At 40.7% G+C, this 22,579-nt stretch overlaps 2 pseudogenes; both read left to right on the forward strand.

Annotated features, from left to right (window-relative positions):
* Positions 1-14,529: 14,529 nt before the first annotated feature.
* LOC112308690 (disks large-associated protein 4 pseudogene) lies at positions 14,530-16,406 on the forward strand (annotated as a pseudogene).
* A 3,367-nt stretch (positions 16,407-19,773) lies between these two features.
* On the forward strand, positions 19,774-20,666 carry LOC112308689 (phosphoribosyl pyrophosphate synthase-associated protein 2 pseudogene; annotated as a pseudogene).
* The last annotated feature ends 1,913 nt before the right edge of the window (positions 20,667-22,579 follow it).

Consider the following 22,579-nt stretch of genomic DNA (forward strand, 5'->3'; position numbering starts at 1 on the left):
TAAATTATAGGTAATACTTGTAGGGAAATCCTCTTTTTCCTAGATACAGACAGAACAAAAAAAGAAATGGATGTCTTCTCTTCATTGCCCACGGACTTGCTTCCCTTATGTTCTCCAGCTTGGAGAATGGCAGTACCAGGAACCTGAGAGTTATCTTCAACCAGCCCCCATCTCTCACTGCTGCAGCCGATAGGCAACTCTTTCCATAGCTCTTGGTTCTCTTCCATAACTTAGCAGATTCGTTGTGCCTCTTACCTAGGCAACCACAATATCTATCACACAGATCTCCAGGCTTTTAGAATCTCCCTCTTCCAGCCCGTCTTCCACATTGCCTTCATAGTCACCAACTCTGGACCCAAATAATAATAATAGGCAAATTTTCTGCTGTTTGCTTCTGAGACATACAGGAGAAAGTTTATGCAACAGACTGAAAATGCCATGCCCAGGCATTTGCACTTAACCCAAGCATGTGCCTTTACTTATGCATAGTATGACTGTTGCATGCTCTGCCTGGCAAATTCCACCTCATCTTTTAACATAGATCAATGTCACTTCCTCTCTGACTTTGCCAGTATTACTCTACCCTTCTCTGTGCTTCCAAAAGCATTTTGCATATACCTCTTTTATGACACTTTCTATATTTTATTACCCAACTTGATAATGCTAATGACTTTTCTACATCTGACTTTTAAAATAATCTTTTACTTCTTCGTTTCCAGTTTTTGCATAAAGGAAGAAAGGATATCCATTTTATATCAATCTTAACAAATATCAAGTAAATATTTTTAATGTACCACTTAATACATCTATATTTATTTATAGACATATTTTAAAGATTTTATTTATTTATTTTTAGAGAGAAAGGAAGGGAAGGAGAAAGAGAGGGAGAGAAACATTGACATATGATAGATACATCATCTGGTTGCCTCTCACATGCCCCCAGCTGGGCACCTGGCCCACAGCCCAGCTGCCCTGACCTGGAATCAAACCGACAACCTTTTGGTTTGCAGGCCAGCGCTCAGTCCACTAGGCCACACCATCCAGGGCTATGTTTATACTTGAATTAAGTTTGGATGAAAGCAAAACACAAAAAATGGAAAAAAAATCCCTTACTCTCTGCAACCATTTAATTGATTTTGGAATACAGTTATTTAGTTTTATTAAGACAAAATGATTTTTGAATAGATTTTAAAAATCTATATATGAGATGTGGAAATTTTGGGAGATCGTTTTCCAATTATCTTGTATGGAGTGGTGAGATATCAAAAGATTATCAAGCATTCTACGAGTTACAAATTGTCTTTCTTTACCTAGATGCAATACAGATTTTGGTAAAAAGAAACATGGTATTGAAGCTTTGTATTAGAACTCACCTGTATCAGTTAGGACTCTATGTTGCAAATGGTAGAAAATCCAATTAGAACTGGCTAAACAAAAATAACAGCCCCCCAGCAGTTTATTGGCTCACATACCAGTTAAACAGTTTCTTGCTTTTGATGGAGCTTGATCCAAGACTCAAAGGATGTCTATTTCCTTGGTAATGACTCCTTTTTTAGGCAGGCTCTCCTTTTTTGGTGCCAAGCTGGCTGCTGACAAGTCCTAGAGTTATATGCTTCCAAGTAGAAAAGATTTATATGCTCCCAAATAGAAGCAAAAAATTATGCTTTATAAAAAGTTATATGCTTCCAAATAGAAAAGATTTCCCTGACAGCTGAAACAAGGGTCCCAAAACTTGATCTTATTAACCTTGAGTATCCTGTCTTGAGTCATATGCCCATTCTTTTTTTTTTAAAATATTTTATTTATTTATTTTTAGAGAGATGGAAAGAGAGGGAGAAAGAAAGGGAGAGAAACATCAATGTGTGGTTGCCTCTTACATGGCCCCCACCGGGGACCTGGCCTGCACCCCAGGCCTGTGCCCTGACTGGGAATCGAAAGGGTGACCCTTTGGTTTGCAGTCCACACTCAATCCACTGAACTACACCAGCCAGGGCCATTTGCCCATTCTTGAACCAATCAAGGTCAGAGGGAGTTAAAGGTATATAAGATACAGTAATTGATTTGAGTTGTTATTAAGAGTTACATATGCAGAGAAAGAAGAAATTGAAAGTAAATGGAAGAAATATTGAATCAGCCATTTTTAAAAAATATGTTTTCCTTAGGAAAAATGCCATAATCATCAACCACAATTTTTTATGGAGTTCCTAATTTTAGAAACAGCTTAAAGGCCATTAGACTGATTTTATTGCCTCTGCTTGCTTACTACAAGGAAATTTATTAAGAGAAAAAAAAGACAGTAATTGTCTTGATGTTTCTTAGTAAAATACAAATTTATTTTGCTTAAAAAATTTTTAAATATTTACGTTTTCCTTCCATGTTTAAGTTTTCCATTGTTTGGAACTTTCATTTCTACAAGCAGGAATTTTATCTTACACAGGAGGAATACTGGGAGTTCTGTTAGTAGATTTCAGGGCAGCATCTTGAGCTTGGTTGGATTGTAGACTAAGCATAGCTTCATTAACCTCGGCATGGAGAAACTCAGGACATTTGAGCGTACAGAGAATTTCAGTGCCATCCATCTTCAGAAGTATGCCAGAAATTTCTCCAGCCAGATGTGGAACCAGAAGAACCAGTTTTTCACCCATGATCTTTTCCTGAGTAGGAGCTGATGCCATCACACATATATATGACATACCATGCATGACCTTCCTGTAAACAGGGACAGGCTTCCAGGGGTGCTGGTCTTCCTACCTTAAATTTTAGAAGGCTGACACTTGCAACACCTGTAACTTTTTTTTTTTTCATGTGGACATGGTCCTGAGGCAGAAGTTTGAGGGTAAATAGCCAAGGTCTGGGTAGTTGTACGGGTGATCTGATAGGCTGATTTGACTCCTGGAACTTGCAGTGGTCTGCAGGTGCTAAACTATGGCTTAGGTGTTGCTATGGCTGAGTGGGTAGCACAATGTATATTCTGAGATAGATGAGGTTTGGCCCTGACCACAGGCTTGTCAAGATGTGTACTTCCATGTTGAAGCTGAGGAAGAATTGATATAAAGTTGTCGATGTTGCTGCCGCTTTTTGAGAGTTGAGTACCGGATTGCCTCCGACTCTCATAGCTGCCATTCTCAACAGAAAGTTCTTGGAGAGAAGAGCCTGACGCTCCACCTTGCTTTGTGCAACAGCCACGTATGGTGGTTTGCTGACCACAATTCTTCCATTAAATGTCACGACAGCTTTATTAGCTTCCTCTGGAGATATAAGGCAAAGACAAAGCCTTTGCTGCGGCCAGGGCCCACCATCACCCTGACACTAGTTATTGTGCCAAAGACATAGCATTCTCTCCTCAGTCATTCATTATCAATACCATCTTCAAGATTTTTCACATAAAAGTTAGCACCCTTGAAGCTTACCCTGTTTTTTTTCTCAAATTTGTGTTGTAATTCAGATTGTCTACTTTGTTCTGTCCTGTACCAACATAAACTTAATTTCCACTAAGTACTTTACCATTCATATCTTCAATGGATTTCTGGATACTTTAAAAATTTTCAAAGCTCATAAATCAAGACTTTGGATTTTCTGTTTTCATCAGTTACTTGGTATCAAATTATACCTCAATAGGTCTGTCCAGATGGTACCCAGCCATGTAATATGAAAACATAGAGACATTTACTGAAGAAGATATAAGATACAAGAAACATTGTACATAAGACAATGGACACCTCAGTCCATTTCAAAGTAGGCACCTTGGGACCTCCCACAGTTCTCCCAATCACCATCAGCTGCCCCGTTGTAGTTTCCTGAATCTCACTGATGGCCTGAAATCTCTTCCCTTTCAAAGGTGATTTTAGTTTTGGGAAAAGCCAGAAGTCACAGGGTGCCAAATCTGGGCTGTGTCACCTGGGTGATTTGATGTTTCACCAAAACACTCTGCAGGAGACGTAATGCATGAGCGGGCACATTGTTGTGATGAAGCTGCCAATCACCAGTTGCCCATAGCTGCAGCCTTCTAAATCATCCGAATAGTTTCTGCAGAGGGATGTTCAAGCTTCACGTAAAATCTGATGCAGATCTGCTGCTTTACTTGCTCAGTCATTTTGAATGTGATGGCCACACAGAACACACGCTCACTCAGTGGTGTCTACTGCCCCCCGCTTACTAGTACAGTGAAGTCATCATTGTTCAAGCACACACACTCCAGTCCACTCTCCTTGGCTGCCAGGTTACATCGATGTGGCACAAACTGTTCTCATTATATTAACAATGGCTGGACTTTTTCTGGACAGACCTCGTGTGTTATATATAGAAAACCCTAAAGACTCCACCAAAAAGTTGTTAGAATGAATAAACAGATTCAGTAAATTTGCAGAATACAAAATTAATATACAAAAATCGCTGCATTTCTATACAGTAATAACAGACTATCAAAAAAGAAATTAAGAAAACAACCCTATTTATAACTGCATCAAAAAGAATAAAATACCTATAAATAAACTTAACCAAGGAGGTTAAAGACCTGTGTACTGAAAACTACAAGACATTGGTGAAATAAATTGAATAAGACACAAATAAATGGAAAGATATTCAATGTTCATGGATTAAAAGAATTAATATCATTAAAATGTCCACACCACCCAAAGCAATCTACAGATTCAATGCAATCCCTAACAGATAACAATGGCTTTTTTTTTTTTCACAGAACTAGAACAAATAATCCTAAAGTTTGTATGGAACCACAAATAGCCAAAGCAATCTTGAGGAAAAAAAGAACAAAGGTGGAGACATCACACTCCCTAATTTCAAGCTATATTTATAGATTTAGTAACAAAAAGCGCACTGCATTGGCATTAAAATAGAAACATAAATCAATGGGACAGTATAAAGAGCCCAGAAATAAACTGTGCATATGTGGTTAATTAATTAATGACAAAGGAGCCAAGAATTCACAAGGGGAAAAGGACAGTCTGTTCAACAAATGGTGCTGGGCAAACTGGACAACCACATACCAAAGAATAAAACTGGACCAATATCTTAAACCACACACAAAAAACTAACCCAAAATAGACTAAGGATTTGAATGTAAGACCTAAACCACAAAACTGCTATAATAAAATGTAGGTGATAAGCTTCTTGACATCAGTCTTGGCACTGAGTTTTGGATTTCACACCAAAAGTAAAGGCAACAAAGGCAAAAAAATAAGTAGAACTACATCAAACTAAAAAAAAACCCTCTGCACAGCAAAGGCAGCTATCAACAAAATCAAAAGGCTGCCTAAGGAACAGGAGAGAATATTTGCAAGTCATATATCTGATAAAGGGTTAATATCCAAAATATATAAAGCACTCATACAACGAAAGAGCAAAAAACCAAACAATTTAATTTTAAAATGAGCAGAGGATCTAAATACACATTTCCCAAGAAGACATGCAGATGGCCAACAGGAACTTGAAAAAAGTGCTCAACATCACTAATCATCAAGGAAATGAAAATCAAAACCACAATGAGATATCGCCTCACTCCTGTTAGAACGGCTGTCATCAAAAAGAAAAGAAATAACAAGTGTTGGAGAGGATGTGGAGAAAAGGGAGCCCTAGTGCACTGTTGGTGGGAATGTAAACTGGTGCGGCCACTGTGGAAAACAGTATGGAGGATCTTCAGAAAATTAAAAATAGAGCCATATGATCCAGCAACTCCACTTCTGAATATTTATCAGAAGGAAAGAAAAACACTAAATCGAAAGATATCTGTGCCCCCATGTTTACTGCGGCATTATTTCCAATAGTCAAGACATGGAAGCAAACCAAACATCCACTGATAGATGGATGGATAAATAAAATGGAGTATATGTCCATACCGGGTGAGGCAAAAGTAACTTTACAGTTGTTTGTATGAAAAATAATGCAATTGTTAATACATAATACAAGAATAAACTCTTATTTCACGTACTCACAACTGTAAACCTACTTTTGCTCCACCCTGTATTATGTGTACAGGCAGAAGTAAGGCCTGTTCGAGTGTGGTTGGGAGGGTACGTGACTGTCTCGCACGAGATGGACAGCAATTGGAACATTTCCCCTAAAATGTCATATGGGTGCCTGCGTGTGATATTGTTATGTTATAGAATGACCTGCTTATGATTTTGTAATCAGAGATTTCATAGTAAAAAAGGGGGGATTATTTGTGCCAGACTCTGTATGTATATGTGTGTGTATGCATACACATATTGCATTATTCAGATATAAAAATGCAGGAAATGTTGCCATTTGCAGTAACGTGGATTGACCCTTGGGGATTAAGTGAAATAAGTGAGACAGAGAAAGACAAATACTGTATCATCTCACTTACACGTGGACTCTTTAAAAAAGCAAAACCAAAACAGATCCCCACCCCAAGAACTGACTCATAATTATAAAATAAATAAGACCTGGGCATGTAATGTGAAACACGGTGACTGTAGTTAATAATACTGTTTTGTATGTTTGAAAATAGCTAAAAGAATAAATCCTTAAAGTTCTCATCACAAGAAAAAAATGTAATTGTGTGGTATTGGATATTAATCAGACATATTGTGGTGGTTATTTTCAATATATACAAATATTGAATCATTATGTTGTACACCTGAAACTAATGTTATATGACAAATATATCTCAATAAAAAAGCAGGCAAAATCATATTCCAAAAATACAACTAAAATTTTCTTCATGAATTTAGAAATTAAAAATCATGCCCATTTGCTATCCCCTTCTCTCCACTCAGTGGCTACTCCAAGTATTTTATGATTTCTGGTCCCGTGTTCTACATTGAACTTAACTTCTACTCCCTCTTCCCTTCAAACTTACTTTTAGTTAAAATATGGTTATCAATAGTCTTAAAATCATTCTGGAAATTATCTTTTTACTAATTCTAATAGTTTCTTTAAGATGATTTTAGTCCTCATTTTTTCTCAGTTTAAATTATTTGCTCAGCTCAGACACCTAAGTTTCGGAGACTTTTCTCTCTCTCTGATCTTTTGAAGGACTCAAAATCTTTTGATCTTTTGAACTTCCCTACTAGTGACAGGCTTATAGCAGCTTGGATTTTCCACCTTCCTACCTAAAAGAAAATATATCAAGAGCCAGGAATTTGGGGAGGGGGTCATATTAGAATTCTGCCTAAAAACTTTTTTATAAGCTATGTAGCATAACTATATTTTGATAAATTATTTTAAACTTTATAATTTCATCTTTCCTGTCATATGTGGTTAGTGAAATGTTTTAAAATTATATTTGACCTCAAATACTCATTAGGAATATAATGTGTTACTGTTTCTACGAGAAAATTTAGACTGCTTTGTAATAATCTACTATAAAAATAGGAACTGATAATCAATAAGCCGATTAACTATTTAGTGAGCATTTGCTATGTAAAGACTATTGTCCTAGATGCTGAAGAGAACACTAGTTTTAAATGTATACAGCATCCCTGGCTGGTGTGGCTCAGTGGATTGAGCATCAGCCTGCGAACCAAAAGGTCGCCGGTCCGGGCACATGCCTGGGTTGCGGGCCAGGTCCCAGCAGGTGCAAGAGGCAACCAGTCATGTTTCTTTCCCTCTCTTTCTCCCTCCCCTCTCTCTAAAAATAAATAAATAAAATCTTTTAAAATGGGCAGTGGACCTGAATGGAAAAAAATGTATATAGTAGTACCTGCCACCAAGAAACTTGTAGACAAATTGAGGAAATAGAATAATCCAGGGTAGCCTGTGATAATAATATGACAAGCTTTTATTCCTGGTTTTACCTTGACTCTCTCATATATGGCTTCCTGTGCCTTGGTTCTCTGACCCTCAAAGGAGGAAAAGAAAATAGCTGGGGTAAATCTGAAACACAGCCAGCTTCTCAGGGAGTTCTCTGGACTAGGTATGAACTTGTTTTAGGCCAGTCTCACCTTGACCCAGACCTCTGGATCAAGCTAGTACAAGACTAGAGCTGATTTGGGTGCATTTATTTCACAGTAGTTGCCTTAGCAGGCACTAAATTTAAAATTTTTAATCTTATCCACAGAATAAGGTACTTACAATCATATATCTGATAAGGGAGTAATGTCCTGAATATACAAAGAACTCCTACAACTCAACAACAACAAAAAACCAACAACCCAATTCAAAATGGGCCAAGGACTTCTCTATTTTGAAGAAATACCTATTTCTTTAAAAAAAAGATGCACAAATGTCGCATTTCACACCAAGAATGGCGATTATAAAAAGAAAGGAAAAAAGAAAATAAGAATTATTGGTGCATTACTTGTGAGAATAAAAAATAGTATAACCACCATGGAAAAGTCTGGCAGTTCCTCAACAAGTTAAACTTAGAATTATCATATGATGCGACAATGCCACGTTCAGATATGTACCCAAAAGATTTGAAGACAAGGACTCTAACAGATACATGTACACCCATGTTCATAGCAGCAGTATTCAAAATAGCCAAAAATTGGAAACAATCCAAATTCCACTAAAACATGGAGGGATAAATAAAATATAATATGACATACTATGGAACCTTCAGCTTGAAAAAAGAGTGAAATTCTGATACATGCTGTAACATGCATGAACTTGACATGATGCTACATGAAATAAACCAGCCACTACAGACCAGATTTACTGTATGATTCCACTTATGTGAGGTAACCAGGGTATATAATTTCAAAGAGATAGAAAGTACAATAAAGGTTACTAGGGGCTGGGAGAAGGGGAGAAAGAGGAATTATCATTTAATGGCTACAGAGGTCCAGCTTGGGATGATGAAAAAGTTCTGGAAATGAATATCAGTGATGACTGCATAACCTTGTGAATATGCTTAATTACAATGAATTTCACACCTAAACATGGTTAAATGGCAAACTTTGTGTTATATGTATATGTGTATATATGTATTTTACTACATATGTATTATATGTATTTTGTGTTATATGTATTTTACTACAATTTAAAAATATCTTTAGCCCTGGCTGGTGTGGCTCAGTGGATTGACTGCTGGACTGCAAATCAAAGGGTCAGCAGTTCGATTCCCAGTCAAGGCACATGCCTGGGTTGTGGGCCAGGTCCCTGTAGGGGTGCTCCAGAGGCAACCGCACATTGATGTTTTTCTCCTTCTCTCTCTCTCTCTCCCTCCTTTCCCCTCTCTAGAAATAAATAAATAAAATCTTTTAAAAATGTAGCTATAAAAATTAGCACAGATTTTTTTTTTAAAAACCTGCCATCTCCAATAGATGTGCCAATTGTTGTCTTCTCACTCGTTTTCCATTTTTAGTGAACTTGTTCTTTCCTTGTCCCTAGAAAAGAGGGCAACGTGACACAAGCTAGACCAGTGGGACTCCTTCTCCCAGCCATTTGGAGTTGAGAAGCTGAGAGCATGAGGCAATTGGTAAATGGTGGGTGCTTGAACAAAAAGGTACTGTAGAAGCTAGGACACAGTAAATCAAAAACACGTGCAGGCTAAAGTTTGTGGATGCACGGAAACTCATTTGCATAGAAAATGGAGACAATAGACCATGTAGACCTATGAGAGGCAGAGAAAGGAGCTTCGTTTACCACTTTCTGGATTGTTCTGTTCTGAGTAGGTTGTGTTTATTTTTATGTGGTAGTACTTGTCTTATACTTCTTTGACATCATGAATCCATTCACCTATCTCCATTACCATTGCTATTGCCCCAGACTCAAGCCTCATCATCTTTCAGCTGGATTGTTCCAACAGCCTGCTCATGGTCTCCCTGCATCTACCTTGCCCAACTCATTTGCCACATTATAGTCAGAGTGACCTTTAGCAACACGGATCAGAGCATGTTGCATCTCTGCTTAAAATCCATAATGGCCTCAATTGCCTTAAAATGAAATCTAAGCTTCCTTATATGACAACTTCATTTTGAGCCCTTGACTTCCTCTCTAATCACATTATGTATCATTTCCTTCCACACTCATTATCTTCAACTACTATAGTTTTGTGGGTTTGGGGGGAGGGATTTGTTCGCATTTTTTGTTTGGGTTTTTTGTGTTTGTTTTTGGTGCTGTAGTCTACTTTCCCACCTGGAATACACTTCCCTAGTTTTTTTTAATATATATATATATTGATTATGCTATCACAGTTGTCCCATTTCCGCCCCTTCACTCAACTCCATCCTGCCTACCCCCTCCCTCCCACATTTCCCCCCTATAGTTCATGTCCATGACTTCCCTAGTTTTGAAGGTTTCTTTTTGTGTTGTTTTTCAGGTCTCAGTTCATGTCACAACTCAAAGAGACGTTTGTGACTTTAACACAGTGGTTCTCAGTTGGAAGTACTTTTGCCCACCCACAGCCCCCAAGAGAGTTGGTAATGTCTAAATACATTTTTGACCCTCATACCAAGAGGGGTTACATGTAACTGGCATCTAGTGGATAGAGGCCAGAGATGCTACTAAACATCCTACAATGCACAGGGCCACCTCCTGCAAGAAAAATTATCTAGTTCAACATGACAAGATTACAGAGATTGAGAAATCCTACAAATAACACTCGAAATAACACTTATGAAAGGGGACCCAAAAAACCAGAATTATCTTCTGGAGGGCAAGTCCCTTGTAGCACAGGTTTCCCCCACTAGGTGAGTGTTCTAGGAACCCATCTATGTCAGTGTACCAGCTAGTGTTGTTGTGAGAGGCTGTGTTCGGCTTCAGTAAATTTTTTTTGAAAACTCAACGCATTTTCCCATTTCACGATGGACGATTTATGAGTGTACCTGCCCACAGCATGCTGAGTATTGAGCAGTTTTTGACCAAAGACAGAATGACCCCTGTGCTCCACCCTCCTTATTCACCCGATCTGGGCCAGAGTGACTTTTTTCTTTGTTTCCCCAATGAAAAAAGTCCTTGAAAGGAAATGTTTTGCCGATGTGGAAGAGGTGAAACAAAAAATGGCAGAAGCGCTAAAAGTCATCAAAATCGATGACTTCAAAAATGTTTTGAGCAGTGGAAAAAATGTCTTGGTGTGTGTATTGCATCGAATGGGGAATATTCTACAGGTGACTAAAGTTTAAACATATAAGAATAGATACACAATTTTTTATAAATAAATTCTGGGTTTTTGGGGTCCCCTCTCCTATTATAAATGGTTCTATCTTATTGCCTTATTTATTTCCTTCATGACAGTTGTCTCGATCTGAATTTGTTTGTTTGTTAATTCTCTGCACGTCCTACTGAAACATTAGCTCCATGAAGTCAAGATTCTAATTTGCCTGGTTCTCTACTGATTAATGAATGAATGAATTCCACGCACCTGTAACTACTCAGTACTATACTTTTCCCACTAATTTAAAGTTTCATAATACAAACTTATCTATTTCACTTCCAACAAAGCATTTACTTTTATTCGTTACTTTGACCAATATTTCTTGAGCACTAACTATGTGCCGAGCAATGAGCTAGGTGCTGAGTGTGTAACAGGGAATAAGACACATCGCATGGTATCAAAAAGTTTATAAATCATGGGTTGGTTGGGGAGGGATACATGTAAATGAAAAGGTCATTATAGTTTGAAATGCTATGGGGAATCAAGGAGAATATACAAAGGACTTAATCCCTTCTGTGAGGGTATGGGGGGATGAAAGATGCACACAGAAACTCCAAATAACAGAACGTGAATAAGAAAAGCAAGAGCTCTACTAGCTGTGGAAATCAGAGAAGGCTTTGTGGAAGGGGTGTTATTTGATTTGAGAGATGTAAGAAAACAGATGAGGATTTGATAAAATAGGAGGAAATGGAGGGAAAGGGAGAGGACATTCCAGGCAAAGAGAACGGCAAGAGCCAAGGCACAAAAGTGTGTGTGCCAGGAACAAGCAGACGTGTTTGGCTATAGCACAGGAGACCAGGGAGAGCATAGGCTGGAAAGGGACACGGGGTCCAAACTGGGTCAGTTGAATATGAATACAAATGACCCAAATCTTGCCCACATTCCCTATAATTTAGAGCAGTATTTCCCTCATGCACACTGGGAAAAGGAAGCTTAGAGAAATCTGGTGACCCACAAGAAATTTATTGCCTTGACTGCCAGGATTTTAGAGAGGTTCCTGGCTTGCCGTACCTCTCAGGAGCACGGGTGATGATTCACTTCAAGGGACAGAGCTCCTGATATATAACAGGGGCACTTCCTGTCTCAGGGTGTGTACAAACAATGCATTGCTAGATTTTATCTTATTTGGTGGGGTGGATAATATGGCTCAAAAAGGAGTACTTTTCCTTTCATTCCAAAGTATGATAGGAATGGGTGTACACTAATCAGGACGAGGAAGCAGAAGAGGGACCAAATAATAGAAAGAACAGGTCAGTTTGTTTGAGAAACAAGCTATGCTGAAGTATTTATTTACAAGATTCCAGTTGCCATAGCAATTGGATGCTACTCTTTCCACCATTCTCCCTTTTATCCTTTGCATGGTCTTTTTTTTTTTTCTTTTTTTCTTTTTTAATATATTTATTGATTATGCTATTACAGTTGTCCCATTCCCCCCCCACTCCACTCCATCCTGCCCACCCCCTCCCTCCCACATTCCCCCCTATAGTTCATGTCCATGGGTCATACTTATAAGTTCTTTGGCTTCTACATTTCCTACACTATTCTTACCCTCCCCCTGTCTATTTTCCACCTATCATCTATGCTACTTATTCTCTGTACCTTTCCCCCCCCTCCCCCTCCCAACCCCCTACTTTGCATGGTCTTTAAAGAAGTTCTTTCCTAGGCAGGTGTAATCCTTGCTGTTTATCTTGAAGATTTTGGAACACTTTTCACCTGCTTTTCTTTTTCCCTTTTGCAGTCCAAATCCAGCCACTCATCTGGGAAGTACTGGACAGTGCTGGTATTTCGGGGGCAGGATCTTAGGGTCAGAGGAGTGGTACCGAGCCAGATCCAAGTTGAAATGCTCAGCTGCTGCCTTCTCTAGCATCCCGGCATATAAATAAGTAATACGTATAGGAATTAAGTACAATGTAGAATGGCTTAAAAAATTGCAGGTTACAGCATAGTCAAAATTCCCTGAAACCCAAGGTGAGACTTACCCCCTAAATAGAGGGGCAATAACGATCATGAGTATCACACGATTTTATTCCACTGGATCCTCACAACAACCCTCCAAACCAATCAAAGCTAGCACTTGCTGAGCACTTACTTTGGACCCCCGTGTTATCTCACCTAAGCTCTCACAACAACCCTTACTGTATATAATTATCTTTATTTCAAAATCAAGATAAGAACATTGAGTTGACAATTATTAAATACATACTTTGTGCCAAGGCATTGTGTTAAGTACTTGACTTATGTTTTCCCATGGTAAACCTCTGAAGGAGGTCTGTATTTCCCTGAGTATCAAAAGTTAAATAGCTTGCCCAAGTCTATATAGCTAAGAAGAAGAAGCAAGGTTCAAAGTTAGCCTTTCTTATTCCAAAACTCATGAGCTTAAGCATTCCAAAAATTGAAGGGGGGAATTCAGAGAGTTTAAGAGATGTCCCCAAGTTTACACAGCCAGCAAGTTGTAGACTGATACCTTAACCAAAGTCTCTCTGATTTTGAGAACTGAAATGTTGACGGTTTGCAATAAGAAAAATAATGGAATACAATTTGATTCTCTCATTTGAAGCTAATTTTCAAAGCACGGCAATCTGACTGGGTTTTACTTCAGTGTACTCGTTAAATACAGTGCTCTCAGAAGTTAGTTTGTAAAACACTGGCCAGACTTTTTGGTATCTGGCTACTAAACGGTAAAAATAGTTCCTATTCTAAAGGGGTTTACCACCTATTTAGGGAAACTAGATGTTTAAAAATGAGAGAAGAAAGGGCGGAGGGGAGAAAGGCAGATAAGAAGGGAAGAAGGAAGAGAATGAATATTAGTAACACTACACGAGGTGAGACAGAGGTAGTATTTACTTTTATCTGCAACTTCTGGGGCTAGATGGAGGAGATGGACTTTTACTACCTGCATTTTGTAGGAGAGACCAAGACGAATTTTGCTACTAATTGATAAATGTTGAAACTCAGTGCTTTTCAAAAGTTAAAGTGCAGATGAATCACATGGGGGATCGTGTTAAATGCAGATTTTGATTCAGTATGGCTAGGCTGGGGCTTGAGCTCTGTATTTCTGTCGCGATCCCAGAAGATGCTGGTGGATCACACCTTGAATAGCAAGGCTCTAGTTTAAGTGGTATGATTTATTTTACTTAAAAAATTATGGACACAAATATCTAGAAGAAAAAACCTAACATATTAAACTATAAGTATTTATATTTACCTTATTATTTTTAAATTGTCGTGAGGGTTTGCTCCCTCCAAACTGTAATCTCCACTGGCTTGTCATAGCATCCAACATTTTTCACTCTTATAGTTATCTTTTGGGTTAAAATATCCTTACCTGAAAGTTTTATTCAAAAGTAAATATACAGGTCTGCCTGACTACCTGGCTGCCTCCTTGCTTGCCTTCCTGTCCTCCTGACTCCCTCTTTTCCTGAATAATTCAGTCCAGAAACCATGAATTAGAGATGAGCAAGGTAGGTGTCCACAGGGAAGGGGGAACAAAGGGCAGTGTGAACTGGGTGCAGGTTGTGGGGGTGGGTGTGGGGGGAGGAGAGTGCTTGCCTGGGGAGGAGGCATCATGGATACAGGCAGTTAGTCACTTTGGAGAATAGGGAGGAATTGATTCACTAAGAAAATGTTGAGGCTATCTTCACTATGGGAGTTACGCATAGGGAAAGGGAGAAGATCACACATGGCCCTTTAATGTCGTACTAAAATTGGAATTATCAGTGTGAACTCATGGTTTAAAATATATAGAGGTAGCTGTCCCCACTGCCCAGCACCGGTGCTCTCAGCAACAGCCACATGCTTCCATGATCATCATGCCTAATGGCATGTAAGGATACCCCACCACCACCCCTCCAAACACCTCGTCAAAGCTCTTCACCTTGGTCACCGTCCAGAGCAGTGCCAGGTCTGCCCAGGACACCTACCTGGACAGCCAGGACCACAAGCTCAAGGTGATAAGTCAGTTGAGCCTGAGCAACTTGTGGGACACCCTGGACAGCAGTACCTGACCACCCACTGTTACATGGGGAAGAGTTACCCCATCCTCCAAGGCCCCAGAACCACTCCCAAAACCTGCAGAGTGGACAAGGGATGCTGACCAGCTCCGAAGCCCACTCTGAGGCCATCCCCCAAAGGAAACTGTCATCTATAGCAGTGATTTCCAACCTTTTTCATCTGGTGGCACACTTAAACTAATTACTAAAATTCTGCAGCACACCAAAATATATATTTTTTGCCAGTCTGACAAAAAATAGGTATAATTTTGATTCATTTACACCAGATGGCTATTGTGTTGGTTGTTGTCATTTTTTTTATTTGACGATCAGAGGGAAAAGAGGTCAGTGCCCCTGACTAAATTAGTCAGGTATTGCATGTTTTAAAAATTCTTGCCACACACCAGCTGAACATCACTGATCTGGAGGAATATAAGTTGACTGCATTCAGCCAGTGCCAAAAGAGGAGCCCAGTCCCGCTATCAAATGCCAGTCCACTGGGGTTCAGGTAGAGAACGACTAGCGAAATAGCATTCCCTCTCATAGCGTATCCTCCCAATGGGACACCAGCTCAGATACCCAGGATGACTAGGACTTGAGCTGTAAGTCGTCCAAGAGGAGTCTTTTGGACTGTACCCTCCCCCCAACTCCATCAGCACGGCTTCCCCCTGGATTGCCCAGATCCAGCACTATTTCTCCTATGAAGACAAAGCGACCTTGCCCTAGAGACATTGTTGCTGTCCCCACCTGACCCCTGGCTTGAGATCTCCAGCTTCCCGGCAAAGCCAGCACAGCCTGGGGCCTGTGGGCAGATGGCTACTTGTCTTAGAGCTACTGCAGGCAGCAACAAAGCAGCTGAAGACTGGTCCTGCCAGATGGACAAGGAGACCAAAGAGAACAACCTCTCTGAAGAAGTCTTGGGAGAAGTCCTCAGTGCTGTGGGCAGTGTCCCAGAGATTCCAGCAGTTCTGGAACCTCTGTGAGCAAAATTTGAACCCTGACGCCAACCCATGTCCAACAGCCCAGGACCTGGCAGCGTTGTGGGACCTGCTACAGCTGTCCATCAAGGACATCAGCGTGAAGTTTGATGAACTCTACCACCTCAAGCCCAATGACTGGCAGCTAGAGGAGACCCCTGAGAAGAGGAAGGAAGAAAAGAAACCAAATCCAAGCCAGCAGTGAGACACTGTAAGTCCTCTGACGCTAGGGAGAAGCAGCATCAGAAAGTCCGCAAGACACTCCTTGCGGCCAAGCAGGCAGCTTCTGTGAGACAGAGTTCGGTCACAGGGAGTGTGGACAGCATTGAGGCTTATGTTCCCCAGTCCCGATCCCAGCTCTGAGACCAGGAAGCATGAAGCAAATAATTTTAATTCATTCAACACACACACACGCAAACTAAATGCGAATAGAACAAAAATTTTCTCAACCATTAGTATGGTTATTCTATCTATAGACCCCGAAACAACTTTCAAACTGACACATACAACAGCTCACAGTTTGGCTTTTTGGGGGTCCCCCCCAGGTTTAGGTTATGTAGAGTTCACACAAAAAAGTCAACAATAATGCAACAGTATAAAACTTCCTGGTCGTGGTGGGCTAGATAGGCTTTGGCAACTCCCCGGCCCAGCCCCCAAACGGCGGTCTTTTACTTGTTCTATCTAATGAGAACTTAAACTAGCTTGTTTACAACATGATGACCGTCCCAGGGCCTGTTAGGGGGGCCTGGGGCACCTGCCACATCCTTCCTTCTTTTCCCAGCTAGCCCTGCCCTGACCTCAGAGTTGTCATTCTTCCGTTTCTCTTTTCCCTTCAGAGCTCGCACAGGGGTCACCATCCTGGTTGGCAGTTCTCTGGTTCTCAGCTGCCCTTGTGGTTGAGAGCTCAGAAGACAGAGAGATGGACACACAGTCCCATGGGTGCACACGCAGATGTAGGATCCCCTCAGCAGAAGCAGCCCTTGCCCTGTGATCCACCAGCCCTAGGCACGGTCGCAGGTGTCGCACCCACCTGAGATGGGGTGGGTTTAAGTCTTTGGGGGCAAAATGAGATAGAAGCCATCAGACTCCTGCCTTTTTCTTTTCTCCAGCCCCTTCTTCCTCAGCAAAATGCATGACTCAGAGTGACTTGGAGGGGACACTCTAGAGAGGGACCCCTTTTGTCTGTTCCTGGCTGAGTCTGTGTACAGTACCTGAGGGGAGTGTGCTGGGTCTGTAGCGTGTGCAGATATGCACACAGACCTTACAGTGCGTATTTAATAAGGTCCCCTCTGCTCACCCATGCCCACCAGCACCACCACTGGCTCTTGGGGCACTTGGCAGGAGGCGGGTATGTGGTGAGCATATATTTTTACATGTATTAATACCATATCCAGGTGTGTGTACAAGTATGTAAGCTGCCCTTTTTTTGTTTGGTCTCCCATCCCCTGCTGCCCACCCCCAACCCTGGCCATGGACTTATCTGCCCAAGCCTCTGAGTTTTCTGTTCTATTCTATTTTTTTAATTATTATTTTTAATTCTCACCCCAGGATATGTTTATTGATTTTAGAGAGAGAGGAAGGCGGGTGAGGAGACAGAGAGAGAGAGAGAAACACGGATGTGGGAGAGAAACAGCAATTGGTTGCCTCCTGGACGTGTCTGACCAGTGACTGAACCGGAAACCTAAGTATGTGCCTTGATGGGGAATCAAATCCACCGCCTTTTGGTGTAAGGGATGATGCTCCCACCAACTGAGCCAAACTGTTTCATTTTTTTACCTCAAGCATCCTTCTCTCTCCCTTGTCTCCCAGCCCCACTCCCAGGGTGTCATGAGCCCTGAGCAGCGATGCCCCAGGCCTGCAGGGCAGGGTGAGCCAAGCAACGGAGGGCGCGGCCCAGCCTGCAGCGAGCTCAGTGCAGGAGGGCTGCTCTCTACTGTGTGCAGCACTGGGGACGGCCTGGTGTCTGGCACTTGTTGCAGGGGGCCCTGGGTGAACCAAGGGCCAGCTCTGGGGTCCCTTTTCAGCTTGGCTGCTGTCTGTGACCTTGGGCAAGTAACTTGACCTCTGTGTGCCTCAACTTGCTCCTCTGTAAAACAAGGACAGTCCTTACCCCTCCCTACACCACAAGTATGTTGTCAGAAAAAAATGAGGTAACATGATAAATAAAGAAAGAAAGAAACAAAATAGAGATAGAAATAAAAAGAAATATAGATATAAATGTATGTGTGTATACACACATATATACATAATAATATGTATTGTATACAACATACTCATATATATATAATTTTCATATATGTATATAAATATAAAAATTAGCTTTCTTGGCCCTTGGTTTCTTGGCCTCTTGACTGTTTGGCCTTTTGGATTCTTGGGCTTTCTTGCTTTGCCTCTCATGGGTGGGAGAAGCAGACACCGGGACTGCTCGGGGCTTAGGCCTGGCATGGTGGGAAGCCAGCTCCCCAGAGGCAGGGACCCACACTGGGATGCATGCCCTGCCAGGGCTTGCATGATGCTATGACCCAGGGCAGCTTGGCCCATGGATACTAGACTGCTTCCACTCTTGCTCTGAGAGCAGCAGCACATGGAGGCATGAGCTGGCAAGTTCCTCGCAGACAGGGTTTCCTCTGCATGACTGTCTGCAGTGGTCAGGCAGTGCTCCCCAGACCCTGAGAGAGAGAGAGCTGCTGCGAGATGATGGCGACTCTGGAAACAGAGAGAGAGCCTGGAGCTGGAGGGATGGAGGCCCATTTGAGTAACAATCTTGGACTACAGGTCAACATATGTTTAATACCACGTAAAATAAAGAGCTCTGTGAAATTTAAAAAAACAACTTTCCTAGTTTTCCAGTCCAGATAGCGGCATAGGTAAACATGGCTCGCCTCCTCGCAGCACCACATCAAAATTACAACTAAAATAGAGAACAACCATCACTCAGAACTATAAGAAACCAAGCTGAATGGAAGTCTGACAACTACAGAATTAAAGAAACCACATCCATCCAGACTGGTAGGAGGGCACAGACATGGAATGGGCTCGTCCCATATCCACATGTGGTGGATAAAAATTTGAGAGGGATATCTCAGGAGCAAGGAGTCCCAGACCCACACCAGGCCCCCCAGCCCAGAGTTCCAGTGCCAGGAAAATAAGTCCCCATAACTTCTGGCTACAAAAACCAACAGGGATTGAGTTGGTGGAAGAAATTTTCTGGAATCCCAAGCAGTTTCTCTTAAAGAATACACATGTGGACTTACTTAGATTCATTTCCTCTGAGCTCCAGCACCAGGATAGCAGCTTGAAAGGCATCAATGGCAAACAGGGAGAAACTGAAGTGTCTGGCATCCAGGCCAGAGCTGGGGGACAGCTTTCTCCCAGACAGAAAGGCAGGCAATCTATGAGATGCAGAGTTCAAAACACTGGTTATAAGGATGCTCAAGAAATATAGTGAGGACCTCAACAGCATAAAAAAGATCCAGTCAGGAACGAAGGGTATATTAATTAAAAAAAGAACAATTTACAGGGAAATGACAGTAGAGTCATTTGAAGTTGAGAATCAAATCAATGATTGGAACATAAGGAAGCAAAAAACAAAAATCAGAACAACAAGAATTTTGCTCATAGAGACGCCTCTCGGGAGCTTGGTCCTTTCTTCCTTTGGCAGGCAACCAAGGCTGTGGCTAGGCTGGGCCTGGGGTCGGGGCCAGAAACAAATTCAACAGTCCGTGAGGGGAAAAGATGTTTTCAACAAACTGTTTCAAAGGACATGAACACCTCCATCATGGAGCGCCTGATTATGGTGTATGTGTGTAAGACCTCTTGTGCCAAAAGCATTATTGGCGTGATTCCCTACTTCCCTTACAGCAAACAGTGCAAAATGAGAAAAAGAGCTCCATTGTTTCTAAGTTGTTGGCTTCAATGATGTGCAAAGCTGGTCTAACTCATTTTATTACTATGGATTTACACCAAAAGGGAATTCAGGGCTTCTTCAATATTTCTTGTTGATAATGTAAAAGCATCTCCTTTCTTATTACAGTATATTCAAGAAGAGATCATGGATTACAGGAATGTGGAGATCTAGGCAAGTCTCCAGCCTCAGCAAAGAGGGCACAGTTGTTTGTGGAGCGCCTAAGGCTGGGCATTGTGGTGATTCATGGAGAATCTTAGGATGCCAAGTTGGACTTGGAGGGCATTCCCCGCCCATGGTCAGGAGTGTGGCTGCCATCCACCTCAGCCTGGAAATCCCCCTGCTGATTCCTAAAGAAAAGCCCCCAATCACAGTGGTGGGTGATGTGGGAGGAAGGATTACTATCATTGTGGATGACATCATCGGTAATGTTGACAGCTTTCTGGCTGCAGCAGAGACCCTGAAGGAAAGAGGTGCATACAAGATCTTTGTGATGGAGACTCATGGCTTGCTATCTTCAGATGCTCCCTGACTGATTGAGGAGTTTGCCATCGATGAAGGTGGTGGTTACCAATATAATTCCACATGAAATCCAGAAGCTCCAGTGCCCCCAAATTAAAACGGTGGATATCAGCATGATCCTTTCAGAAGCCATCCATTGGATTCAAAATGGGGACTCCATGTCCTACCTTTTCAGAAACATAGGCTTAGATTACTGAACAGCTTTCCTTTCTGAAACTTCCAAGGGCCAAACTGGAAACGTGAGGAGTACTAGGAGAGACCATGCCTGATTTTGTGTATTTCCCAGGGGCCATGTATGTTTTGTTCCTTTCTTGTTAATTACTGTGAAGATAGACCAACTTTTTATGTTGATTGGGGTATTTGTGAGGTTTTGGGGCACTTTTTATAAGAACAAATACAAAAACTATGACTCTGGCTGGTGTGGCTCAGAGGTTGAGTGCCAGCCTGTGAACCAAAGGGTCACTGGTTTGATTCCCAGTCTAGTGCACATGGCTGGGTTGCAGGCTGGGTCCCCAGTTGGGGAGTGCAAGAGGCAACCACACACTGATGTTTCTCTCCTTCTCTTCCTCCCTCCCTTCCCATTCTCTAAAAAATAAATAAATAAAAATTAAAAAAAACCCAGAAAACTATGTTCTCCTCTTAAATAAAATAAGACCTTATTGTTTTTAGTTTAAATATTTAAAATATAACTTGGAATGAGATTTTTCAACTCACAAATAGCCTTTTTCCAAAATTGCTGGAGTCCAAATTCTTACAAAATTTAATAAAATAAAATGGTCTACTGTATGATACCTGCAATTGAAAAGCCAAAAAATCTATACTGTTGAATCCAGGTAATAAAAGCATTTTTTAGAAATGCTTTTATAGACAAGCATATGGACTATGTGACCATTATTTATTTTCTGCAACAAAAGAAGGAATAAAAACTTACTGTGTTTTTGTGTGATTTTTTACACTTTGTGTTTTGTCAAGTGTTTTATAACTAAAATAAAATGAAAGCCAAAAAAAAAAAAAAAAGAACAACAAGAAGAAAAAAGAGTCCAAAAAGATGAAGCTAGTATAAGTAGCCTCTGGGGCAACTTCAAGCAGTCCAACATTCGCATAGTAGGAGTGCAGGAAGGAGAAGAGAAAAAGCAAGAAATTGGAAATCTATCTGAAAAATTAATTAAAGAAAACTTCTCTAATTTGGTGAAGGAAATAGACATGCAAGGCCAGGAAGCACAGAGTCCCAAGCAAGATGGATGCAAAGAGGCCCACCCAGGACGTGTCATAATTAAAATGCCAAAGGTTAAAGATCAAGAAAATATTAAAAGCAGCAAGAAAAAAGCAGTTAGTTATCTACAGGGGAGTTCCCATAAGACTGTCAGCTGATTTCTCAAAAGAAACTTTGCAGTCTAGAAAGGATTGGCAAGAAATATTCAAAGCCATAAAAAGAAGGGACCTACAGCCAAGATTGCTCTACCCAGCAAAGCTATCATTTAGAATTGAAGGGCAGATAAAGAGCTTCCCAGACAAGAAAAAACTAAAGGAGTTCATCATCACCAAACCATTATTATATGAAATGTTAAAGAAAGTTATTTAAGAGAAAGAAGATCAAAAATATGAACAATAAAATGGTAATAAATACAAATGTATCAACAATTTTATCTAAAAAACAAAGTAAGCAAACAAGAAGAACAGAGAGAGAATCATGAATACGGAGAACGTTTTGATGGTTGCCAGATGGGAGGAGGTGTGGGGGAATGGGTGAAGAGGTGAGGGGAGTAAGAAGTACAAATAGGTGGTTACAGAATATCCATGGGGATGTAAAGTACAACATAGGGAATGGAGTAGCCAAAGAACCTATGCATGACCCGTGGACATGAACAATGATGTGGAGATTGCCTGAGGGAGAGGGGATGCTGGATAGAAGGGGGCAAATTAGGAAAAATTGGGAAAACTGTAATAGCATAATCAGTAAAATATAAGTAAAAAGAAAAAATATATAAAAATTATATAGCTCTATATATCTATATATTTATACTTATTTATATATTTATATTTTATATATCTATATTTATATAGAGTATATATAGATATATAAAACTATATACTTTTGATATTTTCATAT

The sequence above is a fragment of the Desmodus rotundus genome, chromosome 9 (genome assembly GCF_022682495.2).
Source record: "Desmodus rotundus isolate HL8 chromosome 9, HLdesRot8A.1, whole genome shotgun sequence".
NCBI classification, from domain to species: domain Eukaryota; kingdom Metazoa; phylum Chordata; class Mammalia; order Chiroptera; family Phyllostomidae; genus Desmodus; species Desmodus rotundus.